At 50.1% G+C, this 22,246-nt stretch overlaps 1 pseudogene; it reads left to right on the top strand.

Annotated features, from left to right (window-relative positions):
• Nucleotides 1-64: 64 nt before the first annotated feature.
• On the top strand, nucleotides 65-21,914 carry LOC139046038 (tubulin alpha-3 chain-like; annotated as a pseudogene).
• The last annotated feature ends 332 nt before the right edge of the window (nucleotides 21,915-22,246 follow it).

Below are 22,246 nucleotides of genomic sequence, written 5' to 3'. Positions count from 1 at the left end.
CTGCAACCCCAGGACAGTCTGCCTGCAAAGCCCTTCCCACTGCCTCAGGCCTGGAGTTTGGGGGATGGAGGAAGGTGGAGGAGGGCAGTGTCTGACTTGGGTCCCACTGACTGGGGAGTGGCACCAGCCCCCAGATGTGGACCTGTCGGAGAACCAGACAGGAGCAGTGGGCACCCAGGCTGTGTGTGCCACCCTCACAGTGACCCCGGCCATGCAGAGGATACAGCTGGCAGGGAACGGCCTGGAGGAGCAGGCAGCCCAGTACCTTGCTGAAGTCCTGCTGGCCCACACAGGCCTGAAACCCCTGGAACTCAGCTACAGCCAGCTCAGTGACCAAGCACGTCCCATCCAGCCTGGGCCACCGTGGGGCCCGTCTTCCTGGGGCAGGAGTGGGTGAAGGTCAGCAGGACCACTCAGAGCATCTGTGCTCTGGGCTCTCTCCCCACGTCCCACCTAGGCCTGCCTCTTGCCCACTCCTTCCACACAGAGCTCTTACTCCTTCCTGGATGTCTCACTTCCCACCGCTGCCTGTTCTGGGTGGTGACTTAGCCACTAGGGACCCAGCATGAACAAAACAGAGGCCCTGGCCTCAGGGCACACACATTAACAAGGTCATTCTCCATAATTATTGGTGCTACAGAGAAACAAACAGGGCGTGATTCTAGAGAAGAATGGGGATCCCTGCTTAGAGGGGTGGCCAGGGTGGCCTCTGTGAGGAGGTGACATTGAAGCTGAAATGTGCAGGTTGGGGAGGAATCAGCCATAGGAGGGCCAGAGGGAACGCATTTCAAGCAGAAGAACAGTGAACACACAGGCCTGTTTCTCAGACTGACGGACACCAGTGTGACTGGGCTATCGGGCCAGGGGAGAGTGGCCAGGCTGTGGGGTAGAGGCCACAGGCAGCTACAGGGTCACAAATCATGGCAAAAGGCATGAAGATTTTATTCTGAGTCTGTGGAAGACATCAATAGCATTCCTTGATTTCACCACTTTCATGCCCCAGGGACTTTGCACGGGCTGTCTGCTTTGCAAGGTACATACTGTCTATCTGCCTGTCCTCAACGACTCCAGTCAAGTATAAGAATCACCTGGGACTGTGGGTTAGGAGTATAGACTTGGGGGGATGTCCATGCACCCGCATTTTAGCAGGTATCCCAGGAGATTTGTGTGATTGAGAAAGACTGGGATTCTCTGCTCTGTCTCAAGCTGCTTAGAGCATGTAGGGTGGCACCAGCCTTGGCCTGTGGGAATCAGCCCTAGGATCTGACTGCCAGAGAGCCAGTTTACCTTCTAAGAAAATTGCCATGGGAAGTCAGTGAAATTATGAGAGAAGCTCATTTCAGACTTTCCACAAACCAAGTGCAGGCGTCCCTCTGGGCTGCATGGTCAGAGGGCAGGCTCCAGAGAGGCAGCCGGGAGGAAGGGGCTGGAGGCTGAGGCCTGTGAAGGCTGTACAAACACGGGAGGGGCGGTCTTCAGGCTGGAGAAGGACAGACTCCACAGGGCCATTTTGTTTCCCCAAGTGGGGCTCTATGGGTGGGCCCGTCCCCCTCGAGGTGGAGGAGCTTGGGTCCAGTCTCCCCACCTGACCCCATGACGATTGTGGCATCTGCCACATAAAGTGGCTGCAGGGGTCACGAAGACCAAGCCTGGACAACCACAGGAGGCCGACTCCTGCCTGTAGAAGAACCTTCTCACCCTCCAGCTGCTCAGCAAGGAAGGGGCTTCCCTACACAGTGGGAGACCACAGCCCTCTCCTCCCAGCCTGGAAGGGTCTGAGGAAGGGGAAGTGGGCGCATCTGGGAACCTGGGGCTCAGACCCATCGCTGGGCCTGGAGTCTGCGCGCTGTTCTCAGGGAGGCAGCACAGGGGCCAAGCCTGGGCTGCGCCTCCTGCAGGGAGCTCTCCGCGGTGCTAAAAGTGCCGCCCAGGTGCATCAGGCCCCGCGGCTGGGCTGAGCGCTCAGCCCAGTCAGCGCATCTGTTTTCCTCTGTGCTTTTCTTCAGACCAGCCTTCCCAGACCTGTGCTGGGTGCGGCGACCATGGAATGGAGAGGGGTGAAATTCAGGTCCCTGAGGGCCCCTGGGCTGATGGGAGAGACTGGCCAGGAAGAGAGGTCTGATGGCCAGAGACTGGGAGAAGGGAAGCACAGTGGGCATGGGACCCGACGCTGCCCAGACCAGCCAGGAGGGCAAGGCTTCCTGACACTGTGACCCCAGGTGAGAAGCATGAGGAGCTGTTAGCCAGGTGAAGAAAGGGGTCAACAGTTCCACACAGGGGAACAACCTGGGGGCATGTTGTTTCCGGCACTTTTGAGAACTGGATGCAGGGCAGACTGGTTGAGTGCTGACAGAGTGGGGAGCAGTGTGGGTGGGTGGGTGGGGCTTCTGCCCATTTTACATGCTGGACATCTCCCAGGGTTCCTTAACCTCACATGGCCCCCACTTTCCTTTCTCTACCACCCCTGCCTCCTCTCCACCACAGCTGCACTGGCCTTGTCACTTCTTGACTATAGGCTAGAGCAAAAGCCTCCCAACAGTCCCCTGGCCTCTTGTTTCTGTTCCTGCCCAACCTACTCCATCCTCTACTCCCACCGCTAAGGAGTCCAGTCTTGTCATTTCTTAAAGCCCTCTCTGTCTCCTCACCACTGATAGGGTGCTGCCCAAGGCCCTTATCCTAGCATTCAATGTTCTCAGCATCTTTCAAGTGCCCATCACTCCTCCCTCATTTCACTGGCTTCCCCCCACCTGCCACCTGCATTTCCACAAGTGCCCTGTGCTCCCTCGGCCTCCACACACTTGCTCTTTCCTGTGCCTGCTCTCCACTCTACGTGCACACATGCATAAGGACTCTCTCAGTCTTCAAGGTTATCTCCTCTGTCCTCACTTTCCTGACCCCCCAGGCAGGGTTAGCCCTTACTCTGTTTCCATGCCTCCCTCTTTGAAGTCTAGAATAGCTCACATCCCACTACTTTGTATTTATATCACCCCCATTAAATGTGAAATCCTTCAGGGCATGGCAGGCCCATGTTGGGTTCAACTCCATGACCCTCATTCCCAGCAGAGACCCTGGCACACAGCGGGCATCAGCATCATTTTCTGAAGGAGTAAACAGTGAATAAGAAGGTCTCTCTTGGTGTTTCTGAAGGGTGGGCACTTGAACCAGCCCTGGCAGAAAACACGGGACTCACTGAGCTAGAAATGAGCTGGAGTCATGTTCGAGGCCCAGGAGCCACGGCCTTTGCCAGGGGACTGGAGGTATGAGCCCCACCCCCAGCCCCTCTGGCCTGTCTTTTGGGGGCAGGTCTCCCAGGTGCCAGTCGCTGTCTTTGCAGCACTTCAGAAGTGAACCTTGGATCTTTTAAGCAGAGCTTCAAGAATATTTCTTTAAGTGACTTATGTTCCACTTAATGACAGCTCCACTTAATGACAACAATGTCCTCTCCCCCTGTGCCCACTCTCTCATCACTTACTGAGGGGTCCAAAGCTGACTGTCACACACCTTCCCCAGGCATCACAGACACTTGGCTGGTGGGGACATGGTGCAGTCTGGTGACACATGCTCACTGTTGGGCATACGCAGATGCTTCCCAAGATGATGCCCTGGCACACTTGGGTCCCAGCACAACTCTCAAACAGCCCACCTACTCCCTTGGATGTGGTGGCTTGTAGCCCTTGGGAAGGGGTGGCCCCAGCCCCTGTCAGGGTGGCACTGGTGTCTGCAGTGCACCTGGTGCCAGCTCCCTGTCTGGTCCTCCTCAAGGAAGGGCAACCGCTGCCATGCCCTGTGACAGGGGCTGACCTGGGCTCCTGCCTACAAGGTGGCAGGTCAGGCTCTGTCTTCCCAGAACATCCCCTAGCTCCACCCTTCTCCCCATCACAGCCCCCACAGCCCTTCACTGGAGACCCCCGGACCCCTGGGCTGCTCCATGCCTCAGAGTCCCTGCCCTTGAGAGGCACCCAAGTGGGTTTGGGGCCTGATCGCTGTGTCTCTGGGGCCTGCTGCTGTGAGTCAGCCACCAGGCCTAAGGGTCATTCACATCTACGCCTCTGTCTGCTGGCCTTCCAGGGGTTCAGCTCTATGGTCACCACCATCCAAGCCACAGACTAACCTGGACTCTGTCCTTCAACACACGGTCCACAGTCTTTGCACCTCGGGTCTCCTGGGTTCCGAGGCTGTGGTGCCTGACTTTCTCCACCATCACATGTGGTCCCATGGCTTCGTTTTTTTGCGTTCCAGGCAAACATCTTCCTGAGAGTCCTGGACAGCTCCTTCAATGGCCTTGGACATTCTGGAGCCTCCGAGGTGAGTGAGGCACTTAAAATCAACAACGTGTTGGAGGAACTCAGCATGAGGTGAGGGGCATGGGGTGTCCTCTGTGTCACAGTCTCTGGGCCCATAGCCACCCCAGGACCAGGGGCTCTGTAATCTTGCTGCTGTTCACCACTTTAATTCCCAAACTTACCACAGTCTACACACGTTGGGGCCTGAGCTGCAATCTGAGAGCGCCCAGCTCCGTCCTTCTCGCTCAAGTTCATCATTTGAACATTGGGGCTCGTGATTCCCACTGCACAGGCAGGGGCTGGGAATTGCACACGTGTGTGAAGCATCTTCTGAGAACCTGGTGCAGGGCGGGTGCTCACATACTCTGCTCAGCTCATGGCTGTTGGGGGCCTGCTGTGTGTGGGCTGCTCCTCCAGGCCAAAGCAGGGTCCTAGGTCTCAGCAGGGAACCAGGGCAGGGGCTGCAAGCTCTGCTTGATGGCCAGGGCACCCTTGCTTCCCATCACCTTCTCCCCTGCTCTTCCTCTGGCCCTGCTGGACCAAGGCTCAGACCTATCTGAGCCCTTGCATGCACAGCAGGGGTTCCTTCCTCCAGGGTTGCCACTGGGGAAGGAGGGGCTGAGCATGGCTGATAGCAGGAGACAGAGAAGGATGGGTGCAATGGAGGGTGGAGCAGGTCCACAAGGACCACTGTGCCAACAGCATGTGCTCAGAGGACACTACAACCAGCTCCAGGGGATCCAGCCTTGCCTGGCCCTCAGCTCCCTCAACTGGCAGAGGCGCCCCCTGCAGCACCCTGTCACCAGCCTGAGGCTCATCCCTCTGCTGCACTTCACTGGAACCCAGGCCTCTCTCTTAAGCTCTGGATCCCCATTTCTAGCCACCTGCTGGATGGTCCCCCAGATGGCCAACAGGGACATGGGATTCTGAGAATCTGACCTGGACGCATAATCTTCCTCTAAGGGCTGCCTCATGGTGGGGGGCCTCGTTCCCATCAGAAGCTGGGCCCAGTGCTTGTCCCCCTCTTTCCCACATCTCCTTCCTCCATCTCACCTCCTGCAGAGAGCTCAGACTGCCTGCTCCTCCTTCTCACTCCCCTCCTCCAGGCCTGTGCTCCTGCTACTTTCTTCTCTCTGGCCCTTCCTGCCCACCTGCTCACAGGTGATCTTTCTACACCAGAAACATGCCCCCATCCCACCTGCTTTAAACCCATCCGCAGCCCCCCTCTGGATGAATCCAGGCTTAGCAGTGTGTCATTCACAGCACACCCTCAGGATCTGGGGTCTGCGAGCCCCCTCTTCCCTCCCACTCTGAAATCCATCCTCTCCCTCCAAGCTGCCTGGAAGTGTCCATGCACACGGGGCGGTTTCTCCCTCTGCGTTGCTCCTGCTGCTCTTCTTGCTGAAATGCCCAGCTCCGCCCACCTCACCTGCAGAGCTCAGCTCAGGGGCTCTATCCCCATCTGACCTTTATCCCCAGGAGAGCTGGTGCACACTCTCTCCTTGCACGCATCACACTGCATTTTTGTGATGTTCCTTTTCCTCTCCTCCCCACAATGGGTGATCCCTTTATGGGCAGCAGTGTCTCGTGTGTCTGTCTTTGTCCCATGCACAGAGCCGGGCACTGGGTGGGTGCTCAGCCAGCATCCACTCCCTTCCTCTCTCCCGTCCCTGCAGCCTCACCCAGGGCATTCTCTCCCATGGAGACACTTCTGCGTGGAGGCGGTGGGGCCGTCCTCGGCCATGTCAGCAGAGATGAGGAGTCCCTGCTTCCCCCTCATGCTGCTCTCCCGGCCTCCCTGGGCTCAGCTGCTCTCAGCGTCATGTGTGTGTTTCTCAGGTGTCCACTTTGGTGTTCTCCAGTCTGTGCAGGGGACCCATGTCTGCCCCCAGAATTGCTGGATTTCTCTGTGAAAGCTTTTCCTAAACCCCACCTCGGCCCTCCCAGCAGCTCTGTGAGGCATCATTTAAAGAGGAGAGTGGGGATTGGAGACCTAGAGCGTGGCCCAGATGCATGGCGCGGCTGAGTCCACGTTCCAGCCCAGGCCTGAATGTGGGTCCTGACGCCCCTTCAGCCCCACTCCTGCTCTGACTGGGGTGCCGCACTGGCCTCTCCTCTGAACCCTGCCTGGATTCTTCACCGGCTGAGAGAGACTAGCTGGCTCAGGGGCACGATGCTCCCTGTTCCCTGATGTTTGGATTTGCAGGTCCAGCACTTGCAAAGCGGTCCCTCCCCCGCCCGCACTGCCTGCAGGGGGATCGTGGTCCTGGAACAGTCACTGTGTGGCTGTGAGGGAGACCAGGACCCCTTTCACTCAACTTTGCCTTTTTAAGGGAGGAAAAAACTTGTCATTCTTTTCCAAGGCAGTTAAACCCTAAGGAGAGAACCAAATATGAATTATTAAAAGAGTCGAGTCCCAAATCATTGCTTATTCCAACCCTGATTCACTTCAGTCCAGACCTGAGTCAAAGCCTCTCCAGAGACCTGTCTTCACAGCTGCAACCCTCAGGCTAGGGACACCTGGTGTCGATCGTCCTCATTTCCTTCTCCCTTCTCCCTGCCTCTTCTCTACAGCTCCACAGCCAGAGATGAGCTTGCCTTGACCACATCCCTCTGCTCTGAGAAGGCCGCTCAGCACTGGACTCCATCATTCTAACACAAACAGAATACATGAAATTGTCCTGCAACAGTACATGCTTGTTCAATACAATGTGCGGTTACTGTTAGAAGCGTTAGTATAATGGAAATCCCATAGGGTTTGGAATCAGACAGGCCTGGGACCAAATCCAGACCCATCAACATTGGATCCTGGATTCTGAATCAGAAATCATCTCTAGTCTGGATACAATGCTCTATTTCCTGCTCCTTCACTGTTGTCATTAGTCTAATCTGCCTAGCCCAGATTGTATCCTCAGCTTTAAGGGAAATCCTTCTGAATTCTTATGAGTTCATGTAAAACCCTTCCCAGGACTCAGCCTTGTGTCCGTGTGAAACAGGACTAGTACCTTCTAGCCAGGGTCACTGTGAGACAGGATGAGATGACAGACCCTACGGAAAGGCTCTGTGCTGGTTCTCTTTCCCCAACCTCTCTGGTTTTCATTTCCTGTTGAGAACAACATTTATGCTGCAAAGTGCACGTGGATTAAGGGCAGAGCCTGGTGAATTTTCACAAACAGCATAGAACTATGTAACCAGCCCTCAGAAGCCCCCTGAGCCCCTGCCCTTCTCTGTTTTAATAGTTTGGGTAGTAATGACATTGTCATCCAGAGGAGAGAAGCTGTCCTGAGGAGCTTCTTCAACACCCTGTGTAAGTAAAGGAAGTCAAGTTCTCAGAAAGTGACAATGTGCTGCCGGGTCCCAGGTCTCTCCTCAAGATGTCCAGGTGAGCAGAGAGTTTGATGACCTCGCCAGCTCAGTGAAAGTCACTCTTCCAGGGCTTGGCATAAAGACTGCTGCACACAGAGTAGAGGACAGAACAGAGTTGCTGCCAGCCTTCAGCCTGTCCCCACCAGCGTCTGTCCCTAAATGACTGTGGAGTGTGGCTTCCTTATCATCCATCGGCCACTTCAACTTCCACATGGAAGGTTCTGGACCTCACCTTGCCTTGTTACCACCTGAGTGTGCACTGAGTCCCCATGTCAACTGGGGTGTAGTCCTAGGGAGCTGGCCTTCATGATGACACAGACACCTGTACCCTCCTCAGCCCCCATGGTCCCTGCACTAACCTGGGCCATCCTCTGCTTGCTCTCATTTGGTGAATTCACTCATGGGTGAATTGTATGGTATGTGAATTATATCTAAAGTTGTTACCAAAAACACCCCATATTTTTTTATCCAAATTGAGTCAAAAAAGTATATGAATGTATATACACAGAAAAAAGACCAAAAATCACCCAGCATATTAATAACATTTATCTCTAGGTTGTGTGTTTATATATTTTATTTTCTTCATATTTTTCTGCATTTTCCACACTTTTTACACTAAGTATGTGTTATTTTAGAATCAGAAAAATAAATAGTACTTAACAACACAACGTGATACAGGCTACAATTCAGTCACGTGCATGGCGTGGTTGGAGCCCTGAGGAAGGAGGGTGCTACAGACTGAATTTTATTCCAAGAAAATTCATATCTTGAAGCCCTAACCCCAATGTGACTCTATTTGGAGACAGGAAGTAATTAAGGTTAAATGAGGTCATGAGGGTGGGCCCTGACCCAAGAGGATTAGTATCCTTATCAGAAGAAGCACCAGAAAGCTTGCTTTCTCCCCATCGCCCATGTGAGCACAGCAATAAGGCAGCCCTCTGTGGGCCAGGAGGAGAGGCCTCACCAGAAATCAGCCCTCCTGGACCTGGATCTGGGACTCCTGGCCTCCAGAAGTATGAGATATCAACTGAGGAAAAATCCACATTTCAAATAGCAGATATTTACTTGGGCAGTTAGAATTGCAACTCAGGAGACACAGATCCAGGCAGAAACCCAAAACGTGTTCTGAGGAAAACAAGGACATAAGGGTTTATAAAGGCAAAAAGAGAAAAATTACACAGGTCATTTTGCAAAATTTGTGATTGGCGTTGGCAACAACTATTACTTCTTGGCTATATGTGATCACTTGCTAAGGCTGTCTCTAAGGCAGGAAGTTCTTATCTTTGAGAGTGAGCGTATTTCTTGAAAGAAGGTCAAGATGACAACAGAGAAGCACAGCTTAAAAGTTACATTCCCTCTGGTAGAGACGTGGCATGCCTGCCTGAGCCCCATTTCCTTAATGGCCTCCCAGCTCCATTTTAGAATCCTTGGCGCATGTTATTCCATTTTGTTCTCACTGTCCACATTTCCCCTTCTGATCAGAGTCTTTCAGCAGAAAGCATCTCGGATCAACTGTTCAATATAATGATATTGCCCTCATTGCTAGAAATGTTCTTTTCTGGGAAGTCATGTCACTTGTTGGGGGAAGCCACATGCTCAATCATCACAGGAGTAACACAGTCAGAGGCTCTGGCCACATCTGAGCCACAAGGACGTGGTCAGGAAATGAGTCTTAGGCACGGTCTCTATCTGGAAAAGCATCAAGTCCTTCGGAGTTGGAAGATTGGTCGATCATTTCAAATTGCTGAGCAATCATTATTCTGGAGGTAGAGACAGACAGACAGCATTGAGAAATGCAAGTCATTCATAGCATGAAGGTGACAAAGATCATACAAATCAGGACAATAATCATTAGTATAACCTGGAGCAGATCTGAGGCAGTAGTAGCATAAGAAGCTTAAATACAAGCACATATAGCACAATTCTAATAATCATCGTAAACAATATCTGAAACCCTGATCTCATCCAAGCACCTATACCAGGAGGCCAGATGAAAACATCGACAGGGAACCAGTGGGTGTCATTAAAAGACATTGAACTAGAGACATCCTGTGCTATTTTTATTATTTTTCCAAGTTCTAACTCAATGTCACCAGAAGAGTTGATGCAGGTACAGCAGGGAGTGTTGGCTACAACACAGATGCCACTCTGTTATGCAAGGAGATAACTGAGTGCCATTCAATTACCTAATATGACCCTGACTAGGGGATCAGGAACTGTTGTTGAGCTAAGGCTCAAGTGGTAGAATTTGCCAGTGTGGCTATGGTTTTAGGGATAAACTTTTTATCAACTGGTCATCATGGACAACATCAACCCAAGGGACAAAGCCTTTGGCAATGGTAAGCAATGGAGAGTAGATGGGGTGTAAAATGTGGTCTCTAAGTCTCACCTAGACCTACAAGATTGTGGTTGGGTTTCTCCTTTAATGAGAACTTGAAAAGGAATATTATGATATCCTAAAGGAATTATCCTGCCATATGCCAGCTGTCTAGCCATTCATAAGCCCTTGGTTCTCTGGAGGTGGAAGGTGTACCCAAAAGGGGACACTTAGAATGCAATGTCTTCTAGTTCTGTGGCAATGTCAGTGGTCAGGGCCACTTGGTAAGGTCCTTTCCAATGGGGCTGAGGGCTGTCCTCTGATGATGCTTCCAGAATATCCAGTCACCAGGCTCTAGACTATGACCAACAGGATCCTTTAAATTGGAATCCAGGAAAGTGTCTTTAATCCTTTAACCTGTTGGTGATGGGCTGGGGTAAGAAAGTAGAGACTCACAGGAGCTGGTCAGACTCACATAAGACAACAGGGGAACAGCAGAAGGCTGTGGACCAACAGACACTGATCTGCTGGTGACTGTCGCATGTGGAGTTAATTCATGTTTTCCAAAGAGGGCACTGCCAACAGTCAGCAAGGCCGAAGGTAATACCTTAGGTTAGGGGAGTCCAGATCACAGTATATAATGAACCTCAAGATAATCAACAAGCCCAGAATCTAATGTTTACAAGGATGCAAACAGAATTTTCCTCTCTACAAATACCCTCAATTTTTTTTTTGGTCAAAGATAATCACAGTAAAACTAATTTGTTTATATTAAAACTTAGCCTGATTATTTATACTAGTGAAAATAAGAATACTCACTGAGAGTTTCTGAATTATGGAGGGATAAGGCTGGGAGAAAAGATAAATGTTTCATCTTTGTTCACAAAGGCATGTCCTACCAAACTGTTGACAGCTTAAGAGAAAAGATTTCTTTAAATCTGGAAAAACAAAACATTAGACCATCTTTCTCAGTTCATGTACTCTCGTGTAATTTACTATTTCTTCTGCTTAAATCCAGTTTTTCCATTAGTTTTCTCGACTTTGCCTGATGACTGAGGATGATCGGAACAGTGAAATTCCAAGAAGTTTGAAAGGTTTTCATTAAGGTTCATATGATTTGCCCAGTGAAGCGGTGCCTCAATCACTGGGGATTGTGGAAGGTACCTCCCAAGTGGGAAGCACGTGTTCTAGCAGTTTCTCTGCCATTGTGAGGGCATCAGCTTTGTGGCAAGGGAAAGGCTTTAACCCATCCTGAAACCACAGACAGCAACAAGAACATATTGATGAGTCATAGGAAGTGGCAGCTGAGTGAAGTCCAGCTGCAGGTGCTCAAAGGACCCAGAGGGAGGAGTTCTGAGGCCTCTCGGACAGAATAGTTTTTCCTAATGTTGGCGAAGGAACATAAACACTGAAAAATGTGTTTTTCCAGAGAGCTGGCAAGAGCCCAGCAGCCATCTTGTGTTTTCAATTGTCCTGACTGTTTGTTGAATTTACAGCCATTGTTCACCCTGCTTAATTTCTCTGAGTCAGGAGCAGACTGTTGCTGTGTTACAAGGACATCAGGATGGTAAAAGTCTGGCAGTGAGAGGCCAATTTTTTTTTTTGCAAGAGAAGCAGAATGGATTTCATCCACATGTGTCACAACCTTTATAGACTCTGTTGTTGCTGCCTTTGCAGGAAAGTCAGCTACAGCGCTTTTCTGATATTTACTGTGAGCCTCAATTTTCATGACAGACAACATTTTATTCCAGGACACAGTAGACTTCCAGGAATTTCACATAATTTCTGGAACTCTCATAACTTGTACTTATAACGACATAACATAAAAAAGGCTGTTATTCCTTATCTGACAATGTTTCCCGTGTAATTTAACATGTCAAATAAGGCTAACTAGTTAATATCTCTCAGGTCAAAAAAAGACTTTATTTAGAATTTGATTTGGGGGAATTTTGTCAAAAAATATCAAAAACGTTTTAAAACATTTGATCAAAAAAAATCACAGATTTTTATGAAACAATACTTCATTATCTATTTAACCAAAGTGACAAAGAGATTTTAAAGGGCAACAGAGAAAGTTACATAGTTCTGAGCAAACCCAGCTTTTCTATGTAATGAGACTTGATAAAGATAAAACACAGAATTTTTGTTTCCTAGGAGATTACATTAAAGATAAATAAACGTTGTTTACAATTTCCTATTAAGAGCAGACCAATAATCTGAGAAGACTTTGTCCTTTAATGAAGAGAAAAACCAAATTCTAATTTTGTACCAGTGTACTTTTGATATTAAAATTCATTTTTAAATAAATTCTTTTTAATCTTACCCAGCTTGACCACACAACACAATTTCTTCTTAAAGATTCCTTTTTCATAATCCTTCTGCAGCTTTCTATGTCTATTTAGGTTTTGTTCTGTCTTTTTCTTTCTTATTTTTGAACAATCACTTATTTTAGGAAAAAATTACTTTCTAATTTTCCTTTAACAAAAATGCATCTTCATTCTTCATACCTTCTCTTACTGAAAACACATACCGTACTTTCCTTGTGTACTCTTCATATATAGTAATTTTCTTAATTTCAAAAACTTACAAAGTTTATCTTTAAAAAAATGATGCAAGGCAGTTGTTAGAGAAAAATTACAGATCTTACTCTTAGAGGATAGCATAATTGCCTACGCATCACACTAAGTGAGTATAAACTCCTTCCACATGATATAAACCATACCCTTTCTGGAAATTACAGAACTAGACTCACTCATGGCCACAGGTTCATGCTGACATTGCTCTGCTAGACCAGGAACAACAGAACAGGCAGAGGCCACAAGATCCCCACATTCCTGCTGAAGAGGGTTGCTCTAGATTGAGCAGGCAGCAGAAAGATTTGAAAGATGGAATAACTTCTAAACTGATGGCAGAGCTGTAAATATCTCAGAAGCCACCACCAGAATTCTCAGTCTCGCACACAGTTCTAAGAAATGGGGGAAGTTCTTTTAAATACAGATGCTGCCTGGCTGTCAATCTGAAAAGACAAGGCAACAAAGTGGGAGGCTGTCGGAGAGGGATTCCAGCCTGGCCTTGCGGAGTCATCGCTGTGTGTGTGCAGGGCAGAAAGGGTGGGTGATCTCTTGTGGGCCTCTCCATCTGGCACATGGACCCTTCTGTTGCTCAGTTTACTTGGTTTAAGAGCAGTGGCTTTCAGATCATCCCATAGCAAGAAGGAGAGTGTATATCATGGTCCAGCACACACTTACATAAGTAAAGCCATATATGTAACTGAAATAACAATTTAATAAACTGACATGTATTTCCTATTTTTGGTATATGCCATACATGTATTCTATTTTTCATTTTATGAAATTATTTTCTTTTATTTATATATAATAAATACATTGGTCTATGTATTATTGATATTGAAATATATATAATACGTAAAATATGTATAATACATAAAAATTGAAGATAAAAGTTATCCATTTATCTATTTTGGTAAGTGTAGACATCATGCAAATTTTTTAAGTAAATGTTAATTTATCAATGGTCTGTGACCACAGTTTAAAAGATGAGAAGTGACAGTGAATCCTTGCATAGTAGGAGAAAGTTCCACCACTGCTTCTCATCTCACAAAGAGGCACCTGCTGCTCTGCCCGCATTTTCTCAGCATCAATGCGCACAGTGTGCAGAGAGTTAATTTATACTCATTACTCTAAGTTTTCTGGCCTTTTCTCTGGTTCATTTGTATTCCCAGCTCTTCCTCCAAATTGTTTTAAAACTATTTATAATCTTTGCTTTCCATCAAAAACTAGGAGGCAGGCAACTGTGAACTGTCTATAACATAGTAGCATCTGTAGTAGATTAGCAAACCCATAAACACGTTTCATAATTTCCAGGAGCATATGTCTCATTACAGCAAACTTTTCAATGTGGCACAAAACATGTCTAATGATAACCCAAATAGACAGAGAGACAATTGTCTGTCTCTCTAAAGAAAAGTTAGAAAGCCAAAACTAGAGAAATTATGTTTAGCAATCAGTCTCAGCATACCGTGCTACCCGAAACGGTTTAGACACTCAATGAATATCTATTTAGTTTAACTTAATGTAAACTTTTATCTTATTTACATTTCTTTCAATGCTTGTTTTTAACATATGTTTGGATTAGGCAGTAAAGAGTTAACCATCACCCCAAGTCATTCCCCCTGCAGACAAATTCTGCAACAGAAACAGCAGGAGCCTACGCAGCCAGTGGACCCAGGGAGAAAAGTTGTACATTTTCTTTACATTCAATACTGATGACTCTGAGGACATGTCTGTTTCTACGAAACCAACAAACTTGAACAATTTTTCATCATGGATTATCTCAGACCACTTGAACTTGAAAAACATTTGGGTTAGGTTCTATATTTCTGAGAGTTTTAGGAATGCTTAATTTATATAAATGTTTAATTATGGCAATACCATCCAGAGGTAGAAAACTCTCATATATAGAGAGAGACAGACATACACACATAGACAAACAGAGAGACACAACAGAGATCTTTAAAGGTGTTAGCCACGTCTCAGATACAGAACTGAAGAGAAGAGTTGGATCCAAATTGTGTTTCTGGCAGAGGGACTACATTAAGCTTACCTGCCCAGGTGGCCAAAGGTTTTTACTAAAGATTTCATTTTTTTTGCATGTTGTGAGGATCCTTTTGAGAGCTGTGTTGAAGTCCTTTTGTCTTTTGGAAGCTCCTGCCATTGTCTCTGAGGGGTTGGAATCCTCTCTTTTAAGGGGGACCCTTAAGGTGGATGGATCTGAAACAAAGCTTCCCCAGAGTGGCCATTACAATTCCAAATTATCTCAGAAGTTCACCCATTTCCACTTGCTTAGTTTTAGATCTCTTATTTTCTAACCGTGCATGCAAATGAACTAATTCAAGTATTTCAAATGAGCCCCATTAGGGCAAAGAAAGTTTTAAATCATCTTTGGGCAAAATGGGTCCATTGAGGTAAAAATTTACAAGAAGAGGGACCATATTCTTTAAACATAAATCCAGCTGGGGTTCCCAAAGGAAGTTGACTATTTATGGCTGTTCTAGAACAATTGTTCCCCATAATTTAGAAGGGGTTGTTCTCAGATGACCAAGGCAGGAGGGTCTATGTCTTGGGTCAGGTATGTGCTGCCTGTGAGGACCACTTCCCAGAGTGTCACCAATGGGCCATTGGGATCTCTTTTATGTGTCTCAGAGATTGCTGAGCAGCAAGTGGTGTCAGGTTCCTCAAGGTCCTAGGATGACCAATCCTTCATCTGTGCCTTCCAGATGAGCTTGTGAAGTTCCTCTGACCCCAAACAGGGTATGTTCTTCATTGGGAGGCCCTGTGAGACCAGTGCACATCATGGACACAGTCCCAACACTTCTGCTGGGTTTCCAGTCACCGAGAAACAACCCAAAAAGGGTTGGAAGGAGCAATGTGTCTTACCTTCAGAGTCAGAGGACCCTCATTTGGACAACAGGAGAAACTACGAGGTCTGTGCTGGTTATGAAGAACAGCTGAATCTTGAATTATAAGAGAATGTGGCCACTTGAATAAAATGAAAATCTACTAGAGCTCCAATAACACTCACCAAGAAATGTCCTTACACCTGAATTCTCCGCCTAGTTAAGGTGAGGATGGAATCCTCCCTCCAAAGGACAGAACCAGTTAGTCCTCCCAAATAAAATCTGCTCTGAACATCAACCGAAAATAGGAGCTTCAGGTCCCGGAGTACTTACCGCTGGAGCTCTGAGGCTCACCAACGGAAACACGAGACAACAAAGCTGTCTTGGAGGTGCCTTCCACGTGTCCATGGCAGCACCAGGGTCTGCACTCAGTTGCTCTGGATATGCCGACTACACCAAAAAATATCAACTGAGGAAATATTCACTACAGTTCAAATAGCAGATATTTACTTGGGCAATCAGAACTGCAATTCGGGAGACACAGATTCAGGCAGAAACCCAAAATGTGTTCCCAGGAAGACAAAGGAGGCAAGGGTTTATAAAGGCAAAAAGAGAAAAATTACACAGGTCGTTTTGAAAATCTGTGATTGGAGCCGGCAACAACTGTTACTTCCTGGCCATACACGATCAGTTGCTAAGGTCATTTCAAAGGCAGAAAGTTCTTATCTATAGGAGTCAGCACATTTCTAGGAAGAAGGTCAAGATGACAACAGTGAAACACAGTGCAAAAGTCATATTCCTGGGGCTGGTCAGGTGGTGTAGTGGTTAAGTTCATGCACTCTGCTTTGCTGCCCAGGTTCACCAGACCGGATCTTGGACATGAACCCACACACTGCTCATCAAGCCACACTGTGGCGGTGCCCACAAACAAAATAGAGGGAGATTGGCAACAGATGTTAGCTCAGGGCCATCTACCTCACCACACACACAAAAAAGTGACATTCCCTCTGGTAGAGAGTGGCGTGCCTGCATGAGCCCCGTTTCCTTAATGGCCTCCCAGCTCCATGTTAGCAGCCTTGACAGATGTGACTCCATTTTGTCCACAGAGAAAATAAACTTCTGGTGTTTAGGCCACCCGGTCCGTGGCATTTCATCATGGCAGCCAAGCTGACTGAGAGGAAGGACCCACTCTTCCGGCACACGGGCAGGGAGGGTTTCTCCCGTGTCCCTGGCTCTCTGCCCTCCTCCTCAGTCCGCTGCTTCCCGCCGCCAAGGCCGTCTTTCTACGGCAGACCTGGTGGCACTGTCCAGAGGCTCCCCAAGGCCCACCTGCTGTGTCCCCGTGCAGGGGTCGGTCCCCACTCTCCTTAGGGCTGAGGAGAAGTTAAGGGTCCGCGTGAACACCCACTGCGGAGTCGCCAGCACCGGGCGCTGCGCTCAGGTGCTGAGCAGGCTCCGCCTGGATCCCCTACCCCGCTTTTCCCGGAAGGATCCACACACTGGATCCTGAGGCAGCTTCAGTCCATCTCGACGGAACGGAGGCATCGGGGATTGTTCCAATGTCCTCCAACAGGGTCACTGTGCCCCAACCCAGCTCTTGGGGGTGGCACGGCTGAGGGGCAAGCCCTCCCCGTCCCTGGAATCCCACTCCCTCAAGAAGAAATCAGATCGCGCCGGTTCTCGGGCGCTGGATGGGAAAGGCTCTTCTGCACCAGGAAACAGCAGCACAAGGTCGGGGCTTACCTGCTCAGTAACGTCCTGTGCGCCACCCAGGGGGCGCTGCGGCCGCTCCAACCAAAGGTTCCAGAACGCACCGGAACGCCCAAGGCTCACCTTGCGCGACCCACAGCCTTCCCTCCAAACCCGCAGCCAATCAGAAAGCGTCATACTCCGCGCGTCGAGCAACAGCCAATGGAAAGCTGGATTCCGGACGTTGGCCCGCCCCCAGGGTCTCGGGACCAATGGCCGCGGGGCCGCGGGGGCGGATCTGCGAGCGCGCCTGGCGGGTGAGGTCTAGGAGAGGCTGCGGCGGCTGGGAACTCGCCATGTGGGGCCGGCCGGAGGGGGCGCGGTGGGCCAGAGAGATGGGGACCCCGGGCACTGTTCCCCGCGGATGCCCAAGCGGGAGGGGATGGAGCTGCTTCGTGGGGCGGCGGGGGCAGGCCCAGGAGGGTCGGGCTGGGGCTGCAGGGCGTAGGCAGGGAGAGGGGCCAGAGAGCGCGGGAGGCCAGGCCTGCGACGCAAGGTTCTTGAAGCCCCCAGAGCTGTGTGTGGGGTCACGTAGAAATTCAGACTGAGACGCTTCACAGACAAGCACTTTCAAGCAGCACATGAACATAAATAGCGCGTGGAGTCTGACTCCTCCACCGGCGGTTCCTTCAAGTGAACGCGCGTCCCACGGAAAAGCAGTGGGTCCAGAGGAGACTCCACACCCGTCCCGCGCTTCCCGACATCTGCTTCCAGCTGCGCACGGGGCTCCGTCTGCTCTTCCGTCTGTCCAGCTCTGTCTCCAGGGAGAGACTGAACACAGTGATGATCTTCCCAGCCTCAACTGGCTTTTCTTTCTTTTACTCTGAGTGCTAAGGGTGAGAAGTCCAGTGACCACAGGTACAGTCCGGTGCCACTACCTTGATCTGGGCTCAGGCGCCAGCAGTTGTGTCCACCTTTGATTGTGCACCGTCCTTGCAAACGTCAGCGCAGTGAAGGGACTAGGAACCGCCCAGTCCTGCTATGAAACGCTTGTCCCTCCACGCGCCCTGGAGAGGTCTGTGGACCCCCAGCGCCTGGGGACTCCACTGTGGTCACTCTGAGGACCGGGGCTGGGTAGCGGCTCAGGAGAAACGGGGGGTCGTTCCCAAGAGGGAGCTCAGCTTCACTGTAAAGGAAGGAAGGAGGAGAGCGAGGGTCTGCTTGCAGGTTTGGGGGCAGGAAGGTGAATCTTCCGGGTAGGAAGGGAGCAAGGTCATCTTCCAAGAATGTGAAGAGAGGAGTTGGTCTGGAGTTGAACAGAGGAAGTTTCAAGTAATTTTTTCAGAGAGCAGATACAGCTGACTAAAGAAATGTAAATGTGAATGATCCAGGTGAGGCTGGCGGTGAATTTATAATTAAGGCTTCCTGTTGAAAGCTAGGAATGATTTTCCTGATGGATTTGATTAGCGTCTTGGTTAGATCATGAGACGGCAGTGGCCTTGCAGACCTCCTGGCTCCCAGGCCCCCATTTTGTAAATGCAGAAATTGGGGGATTTCCAGGTCACAGAGCTGACGCTGATTGTACAGGGCTGACAGAGTCGAAGGCCTCATCAGGCCTCCTGGGAAACACATTCTGTGAACTGCAGGGTGTCTGGGTTGAAGTAAGGCAAAATGAATAATATGCATTTGAAAATGTGTGGTTGGCTGGATCCCAAAGCTTTTCCCAGAGTGTTGATGACCTTTTCCTCTGGAGAAGTGAGCTCCTTGTCGTTGGAGAAGTTCTTTCTGGAACTGAATGCTTCCTTCTGGGATGGTGTGGGGGGAATTGCTGCATTGTGTCGATCTTTGATGCCCTGATGACTCTGAGATACAGTACTTGTATAACAGACCACAGGACTTCAAGTTCTGGGGACTGTGCATTAGAATTTAGGGTGGGCAGGACACCTCCAGTTTCATTTGACTTCCTCTCTGTATTTGTAAGGATGCTGTGTCTACAAGTGAATAAGTGGCTCCAGTCTGTACGCTTAGGTGCCCGGCAAGAAAGAGATGGTACATTCAGAATAGATATGTCGAGGAGAACCTTTAAAAGGTACCATTTAGAAAAGAATGGGCAGAATTTCAGGAAACCACCAAAGGGCAGCACAGTGTCCCAGCATTTGAGATGTCTGGAGACATCACCTCCTAGGCATGAAAGGGTGAGGGGAGGGAGTGGTCACTGGAAGTGGACAGGGTCACTTTAGGAGGAGCGCTGTCTGCTGAAAGTCGCGCCTTGATAAGTGGCACCCAGCAACCCATGGCAGGCGGGCAGGGAGGCAGCCCGGGAGGGGACGCCCTGCCAGTACTTGCTTCTCCCGCTGGCTAAAGCACCCGGATGCTGAAGGGCAAGGAAGCCATTTCAGGCAGTCCACTTCGGGCAGCCTCCGGGGGCCCAGAGCTGGGTGGAGAAGCACAGAGGGGAGACCAAGAGGGAGCTGGGAGACACACACACAGTGACCACTGGTGCCTGGGCCACGGTGACCTGTGTCCTAGTCCACTTTCCTTCCCCGACTCCATCACCATTTACCTTGTTCCCTGGTCAGGACACAATCAAAACTGTTGTATTCTTCAGAGAAGTATGTGACTAGCCATAATGTGGAGTTAATGTTGACATGACGTGGCTTCCAAGTTATAAAATAACCTAACTTTCCTATAGTGGCAAACAGGTTCTGGGCTGGCTCTGGTGCTCAGTAGCAGGGTGGGTTACAGCATGTCAGTTTCACATAAAATGATCGTGTAAGCCTTGTGGGAAATAAGGTTTGAGAAACCGTAGACGTTCTGCAGCGCATACGTATGTTCTGCATGCCATAGAGGGACGATTGCTTTGAAGATGAGGGTCTCACATTTATGTTCTGGTTCCAAGTGTGAGTGCATCTCTACCCACATGGGGCAGGCAGGGGTCCAGATCGGCGATGTCTGCTGGGAATGGTACTGTCTTGATCTTGGAATTCACCTGGTGGTCAGATGCCAAGTGACAAAACCATCAGCAGTGGGGATGACTCGTTCAACACATTCTTCAGTGAGACTGGGGCTGGCAAGCGTGTGCCCAGAGCAGTGTTTGTGGACCTGGAGCCCACCGTGTCTGTAGGTACATGGACAATCAGGGCGGCTGTCATGGGAGTGTGGGAGAGCCTTGCTGAAGCCCCCCATTTGCGCCTTTGGATCCCCCTGCAGAAGGGACGGATGTACAAGTGTATGCCTGTGGTCACGTTAGGTGACACACTGGAAGGTTAGTGCCTGAAATGTCCGTGGGACTCAGGCTCCTAATTGAGGAAAACCTGCTGTGAGGTTGGCCAGCAGTGAGATGGGCTGGGGGTGGAGTCACTCGTGGCCTCCTCGGCCCGGTCAGGTGGTTGTGTAGATCCTGTCTGTAGGGCATCCGGGCACCAGTCCCTCCTTAGTGCTGTGTGCTCCCTCAGGCTGGGGCACGAGTCCTGACCTGCATCTTAGACATAGAAAGCTCAGTATACAACATTCGTTGGGTTACCCAGATTAGAAGTCTTGAGGTAGTTTCCGAGGAGACCTGCAAAGAGAGCACCTTTCAGTGGCCACCAGGAGATGACAGGATGTCACCCTGAAGCCTGTGAGACCCAGGCCACATAGGGTAGCCTGATGGGACTGCCCAGCAAGAGTCATGCCTGGGACTGTCTAGCCTGTAAGGGATTTTTAAATTCCACCCTTGGCTGTAGCTACGGGGATGGAAGAAACAGGCATGTGTAGAGTTGCCTGTGTGCGGGTGTGAGAGCTCTCCTCCCTTCTAGGGGACCCGGTCACACTGGCATTTGTCCTGCAAGTTGACTCTTCTCTCCTAGAGCCATCGGGTGCAGTTGTGGTCTGTGTATTACACAAAGACGTTTCCTGTGAGACACCAATTCTGCTGACCTACAAGGAACAGCATGTGCTTGGTAGAAGGGGACGGTCCCGATCTGTCCACCCTGGTGAGTTAACAACAGGCCTTAAAGACTCGTGGCTGCAGTGTCCTCTTTGTAGATGAAGTGCACAGGGACCCACAGGCAGCTCTTCCACCCAGAGCAGCTGATCACCGGGAAGGAAGACGCAGCCAGTAATTACACCAGAGGCCATTGCCCCATTGGCAAGGAGATCATCGACCTGGTCCTGGACCAGATCTGCAAACTGGTGAGAAGATCACTGAGAAGGTCACCTGTGGACGCTGCCCTGGACAGGAGTGTAGGCCTTGGAATGTGACCAGGAGGACATTTTGGCAAAATGGAGGCCTTAATCATGAGTCCCCAGTCTTACCCTCAAGTGTGGCTGTGGTGCATCCATGCATCTTTACCGTCTGTCTGCTCTGCCTCTAAGAGCCATGCATGTTCACTGTGGAGGGTGTGAACCATGTGATCTTGCTGAGGAAGAGAAGTGACTGGGGCTGGTTGGAGGTTGCGCTGTGCCTTCTGCCCGCTTTGGCTACTGTCCTCTGCTTTCTCTCAGGCGGATCTGTGCACGGGGCTGCAGGGCTTCCTCATCTTCCACAGCTCCCGGGGCGGCCCCGGCTCTGGGTTTGCATCTCTGCTCACGGAGCCCCTCTTGGTGGACCATGGCAAGAGGTCCAGCTCGAACTTGCCATTTCCCCAGCCCCCCAGGTTTCCACGGCCGTGGTGGAGCCCTCCAACTGCGTCCTGACCACCCACATGACCTTGGAACATGCTGACTGTGCCTTTATGGTGCACACTGAAGCCATCTATGACATATATTGGTGCAACCTGGATATGGAGCAGCCCCCGTGAGCCAACCTCAGTCTTCTCATTGAGCAGATGTGTCCTCCATCACGGCCTCCCTGCAACTATAAAGAAGAAGCCCACCATTTACTGAGCATGAACTGTGTGTGGGCATGTTCAGGATGCTGAAGACACAGCAGCCAACAGAGACGTTGTCCCTCATGGTGGAGTCAAGGAGACAGGTGGTCAGAGGCCTGTGCTAACATGACAGCTGGTGTAGACAAGATGGAATTAACAGCCTCGTGGTGGGTAGCGGATCTGGTAATGGGCCCCATGCTAGATGGGCTGATCTGGGAAGCCTCTGCTAAGAGGTGATGCTTGACTGTCCTTTTAACAAGATCCCTGTGGCTGCTGTGAGGACAGTTGGCAGCCAGAGGATCAGTGGGCAGGGGAGGCTGTGGCC

The sequence above is a fragment of the Equus asinus genome, chromosome 8, assembly GCF_041296235.1.
Source record: "Equus asinus isolate D_3611 breed Donkey chromosome 8, EquAss-T2T_v2, whole genome shotgun sequence".
In the NCBI taxonomy this organism is placed as follows: Eukaryota; Metazoa; Chordata; class Mammalia; order Perissodactyla; family Equidae; genus Equus; species Equus asinus.
The sequence above is the reverse complement of the archived record's forward strand: the minus strand, read 5'-3'. Positions and strand labels throughout refer to the sequence as shown.